This window comes from Haemaphysalis longicornis, unplaced genomic scaffold, assembly GCF_048455015.1.
Source record: "Haemaphysalis longicornis isolate Haplotype H1 unplaced genomic scaffold, Haemaphysalis longicornis Haplotype H1 scaffold_5, whole genome shotgun sequence".
In the NCBI taxonomy this organism is placed as follows: domain Eukaryota; kingdom Metazoa; phylum Arthropoda; class Arachnida; order Ixodida; family Ixodidae; genus Haemaphysalis; species Haemaphysalis longicornis.
In genome coordinates, this window is record NW_027526385.1 from 57,404,154 (window position 1) to 57,409,401 (window position 5,248).

The 5,248-nt window shown below is 45.0% G+C and overlaps 1 non-coding gene across 1 annotated transcript; it reads right to left on the reverse strand.

Annotated features, from left to right (window-relative positions):
* Positions 1-3,553: 3,553 nt before the first annotated feature.
* On the reverse strand, positions 3,554-3,664 carry LOC144140134 (small nucleolar RNA U13). The gene has a single exon (XR_013316343.1). It is a non-coding gene; the product is annotated as a small nucleolar RNA U13 (small nucleolar RNA).
* Between the last annotated feature and the right edge of the window lie 1,584 nt (positions 3,665-5,248).

The following is a 5,248-nucleotide window of genomic DNA, read 5'->3' on the forward strand; positions in this document are numbered from 1 at the left end:
CATCCGAGAAGCGAAGAACTTCTGAATACTGCGGTATGTTTTCCCAAATGTGATGGCTGACAAGCTAAACACCAGATACGGAAAATTTACCCGAACAACCTCACACATGAACCACTTCTCAACCGGTAAGTAAGCAAACTGTCAACTATGCGCGTTTTGTATTAGTGCCCTCTGAACAATTTTACTTTTTAGTCTGTGTTGGTTAGTTGTTGCTAACGGAATAAAAGTGTACGTGTCTTTTGTTGTAATGATACCATACTGGCTGCGTCGTCTTTTTTTCGACTGAAATAAACATTTCTATTTCCGTATTTACACACGGCCGAAAACACCAAAATAGCTCAGGTTTGCACAATAAGACTTGCCACCTCTTAGGAAACAGTACTTGAAACAGGTACAGACATCGTGTAGCATAAATCAATGGGATACACACTGCAACTCCCCAAAATGCAGCTGTTTGTTGAAGAAATGTGGACTGTGGTACGAATTCTTAAGTGCGAAAACAAAAGCCAGTTATTAAAACAGCTGTCTAATATAGTAGATGTTCTACATGTATCACAAAATGTTAAACGCCGAACTGCACCGCAACAAATGCTGCCTCCACAGGCGCTGTCGCGCACGCCATGGTTTGGCACGGTATGCAGCTACAAAGAGCGGCTCGGGCGGCTGCTGCGGCGCTCACAGTTCCCAGGCTGCTTTGCGGCAGCCGTTCGGGAACGCGCGCAACTTTCCGGAAAGATCTACTGAATGGGCGATCGTTCAATGCAGTTGAATTTTCCCGCCTTCGCACTGCTCGTGCGCCATCTTTTGGCAACAGCGCGGGTTTCTTTTTGCACTGACGTTGGTCTCGTTCTTCTCTCTCTCCCTCTCAAAAAAAAAAAAAAAATGCTCGTGCGCCTCGTGCTCAGCAGCGCAACAGACGTTGCGCTGCTGAGCGCAAGGACGCGGGTTCGATGCCCTGCCGTGGCAGCCGCTTTTCTGATGGAGGCGAAAAGCAAAAACGAACGTGTGTACGAGATTTCGGCGCACGTTAAAGATCCACAGGTGGTCAAAATTATTCCGGAGCCCTCCACTACGGCGCGCTTCATCACCTCAATAAATAAATAAATAAATAAATAAATAAATAAATAAATAAATAAATAAATAAATAAATAAATAAATAAATAAATCCTATTTGGAAAGGGCGCGGCTTTTTTTTTTTTTTTTTTTTCACTGACGTTGGTCCCATTGTTCTTTTTCGAAATGACGAAAAAAAAAACGCTCGTACGTAATTCTTTGGGAACAGCGCGGGTGTCTTTTTGCGCTGACGTTAGTCTCATTGTTCTTTCTCGCAAATAAAAACAAATCATTCGTTCATGCAAGCCCCTTACAGCTTTCTTAATTCTTAATTTCTTAAAAATTACTACCATAGATTAATATATCAATCTGCATACGAGCACGAATTCATTAACAGCTCCTTTCCCCATAAAAAATAAAATGCATACGTATACTTTTCTCAGCGACACTAATAATACTCTCGTGTTTCTTGTTCTGAGTGCAACAGTACGAGCTCTGTTCGTGCGTTTTCTTTTACCTCGTCTTTATGCGCAATTTATAACAAGCTCTCTTTTCCATTTGCTTTCGTAAAATCAAAACGCAGCGCACTTCGCTGTGAAATTACATTTCGGCTTAACGCCAACTGCACTCAAATTATCGACTACGTAAAAATAATGTCACCTGATAGTACACATACAAAAAGTGTAAAATGCAAAATAGTATACGTTTTAAACATGAACGCGCGCGGCGCAAACGGCTTACGACATTGGCGTTTTCGGAAGCGAAACTGAATAGAAAAGGCGGCCATTACCGGCGGCCAGACGTGACGTACGTATTGGAACGGAAGCGGCCGCGCTAGAACCGGCGGCCGCTCTGAGCCGCCTTCAAATGCGCGTGGTAGCGCCGCGTTTCGCACTGTTATTTGCACAGAAGAACTCCCACTAACCTTCGCCCAGAATTATGGACCTAGGCGCCATTCCGACATCGCATCGCTATCAATCGAAATGAAGTAGGCCGGGTACGCAGTTATTTTCCATAAGAATAACTGACCTTGTAGCAATCCTTGGCGTTGCGAGTAAGAAAGCGGGCCCTGATTTACAAAGCTAGTTGTTCGTACAATGTCGAAAAGCAGCCTTGGTTAGCCGGTGCCTCGGCTGTTACATCGCTCTCTTTGAAGGGAATAAACAGCACGCGGGCGGAGATCAGTCAATATTTTTTTCTAAACATTGCGTGCAAACAGCTTCGTGAATATCAGCCCAGTATTTTTACCCTTGCTGTACATCGAGAATCGAATTATAAAAGGGATCTGAAACTATAAGCTAGCTTCCACAGCTAAATGATGCACTAAAACATGAAAAAAGTTACCTATCTACCGTTTTTTTCTGCTTTCACGAGAGACATGGGCTGTTGAAAACATTTTACTTTCAAGTAAACGAAATCTAGCACTCTACAAAAGTAAACACTTCATTTGGGAATTGAAAAAAAAATCAAGTTTGTTCAGGAGAGGAGCAGTTTCGTTAGCTTTCGCATTTAGCGAAGACGACGGCAGATATTTGTGCGGATATATTCGTTTCCACGAGCAAGGCTGATTTTGGTTCACTTAGCGAGTGAGGCAAAAGTCGCACAGTTGTTTATACCCGAGTGTACAGCTTTAGTTAGGTCGCAAATCTATGTACAGGTCGAAGGGATGGGGGTGGCGTTGGCCCAGCCCAAATACTGCAAATAGTGGACGTGGAAGTGCAAGTTGTCAAGAATTTAAAAAAAATATATCCTTTCTTCTGTGATGGATGCAATAGGAATGACAAATATAAGCCAAGTGCGCGTGTCGCGATATTTTTTTAGCAGAAATATTATTATCAAGTAAACAAAGTTTTGCTAACTCCATAGCGTTCTCGAGCGCGTGAATAGTTCGTAGACCTCTGACCTCTTACATTGCAGCGAGAAAAAAAAATTGCAGATATTGCTACCTATTTTGTTAGTTTTAAACATGCGATGGCGACGGCGGTACAGCGCGGTGTTGTAGCAGGGAAGCCCCGGGCGAACGCGTCCCTGCGCCTAGCGGAGCGCCGTGCAAGTCGCCGGAGAAGCGCGTGCTTCACGCGACAGGTTCTCCAACCTCCGTCACAGGCCGGCAGCTCGGTACTTGTTTCGGCGGCTCTCCGCCACGTGCAAACGTCGATTGCACGGAGCCACTCTGAACGACGTTGCCTAGTGGTATCTGTGCACGACCGGCTTTATACTCCGTGCTTACGAAGCTCGTGATTTCGCCAGGGTAACTTTAAGAGCATGGGCAAGTTCTTTCGATCAAATTTGGACGAAGAAATATGTGAGTGCAGTTGGCTTAACTTTAAATGTGCCTCAGACTTCACGCTGCATAATTTGGACCTGTACTCCAGCAGTTCTTGTTGAAACTTCAACCTGACGGTTCAATCAACGCGCTGGACGAGTGTTCAATTGACGTAAATCCAGGTGGCTAGTTAAAGTTAATCTCGACGGCTTCGTTTCCGCAGCGATTCATAGGGGTCAGAAGGGCTACGTGCCAGTCGTCGTAACAAGGTAGGGCGCGGCACGTATCACGCATAACGCGTGCGAACCCACGGACTCATCATCCCCCGTATGAACCAAAAAGGATCAACCGAGAAAGCGCGCGCCAAAAACCCCTACGTCGACAATGCCCCACAAAGCTCTAGTGGCGTTTACAAACTTTTTATAAGTTTTTGAATAAAATATTTAATAATATTTGTTTTCATTCAAATATTTACGCTTAAAAACATAATTTGCAATGTTTCTTTAGTTAGAAATAGTAGTCGCGGAAGCAAAAAAAATGAAATGGCTAAATTGAAGGCTGCAAGCACGGCGTTACAACAGCGCCGCCGCTGCCGCCGCCGTCGCACACCGCGACCGGCGAGCCGGCGAGAGGGGCCTATCTGCTTCTCTCTCAAGGTCGTTCTCGTTCTCTCCACTCGTTTTCCTCTTTCATGTTTATCTATCGCTCGCTCTTTCCGGCCTCCGGCTTGCTTCGCGTTTTCCTTCTTTCTTTTTCGAGTTCGCCGCATCTTTCGCCCGCGCGCGCTTCTTCGTTCGTGCACCGGCTGCGGTTGTCAGAGAAGGCGCTTCAAATCCTACCGCGTTGGTCGCCCCTTTTACATTTCTATTCTATTTCTAGTCGGAAAAGTGTGGATTTTTTCGCAATCGGAAAAACACGGGCGGTATTGTTCGCGGTTTTGTCGGTCTTCTTACACAATATACGTCACTTTCGCTGACATCTAAACCTGCTTTTCACGCACGATAAGCGTCTTCAAGGTTTCGACGTGAGGTGCGCCGGGTTGGCGCAACTCCGCAAACAACAGCGGCGGCGCTTCTGAGACGGGCAGCTTTGCGAGAGGCGTATTGTCGGCCCTATATTTGCCCTCCATACAAACACTGGATTTTGATTTATCCGTGATCCCACCTTAAAAGCCGTCGTTACACAATTTCGGGGGCAACGTCTCATTTTAACGTCTCCCTTGGACTCGAATGCCCATATTTCAGGCTGCCTGCTCTTCACTGTAAAAGTGCGTTTCTTTTTGGTAATTTTATGAATTTAGATTTTTATTACGTCAGTATTTCTCGACCCCAGTACCAACGGCAGACTCCGAAATAGCGCGTCGCTATCCAAAATTCAGTATTGACGTTGAATATTTATTCGGGCTATAAAAAGTATGATTTCAGTCCAGTTTGCCATTCGCTTTGCAATGTGCGTTTGCGAACAACGATTTCAGTCACGTTTTCAAAGTAGCTTTCAGGCTTCTCGGTGCGATTTTTGTACATTTGTTTAACCAGCTCATATGAACCGCTTGTTTGTAAGTGGCACAGACTACTTCTGTAGCGCAAAGCAAATCGATTTTCTATTGCGATGCCTAATGCCTTCGAGGGGGACTCTTCAAGGCCCTATTTTATCGCTAATGCTATCCTGTACGCAATCATGGCGAAGATAAATCGGGAATGCTGGTTTATTAGGTCGCCAGACAAAACAGATTGTTAGTGTTCTTCCTTACGTGTACGCTTATGTGGGAGCACGGTTTACTCTTCAAGGAGGTTTTTATACCAAGCGCCCTGAAGTACGTATGAAGGTTTCCTGCAGTCAGAAAATAGACATTTTCACCATAGGTCATTTATGAGGGCAAACGACGGAAAGATCGTTTTAGAATATGGCTCTAATATTTGGACTGAAACT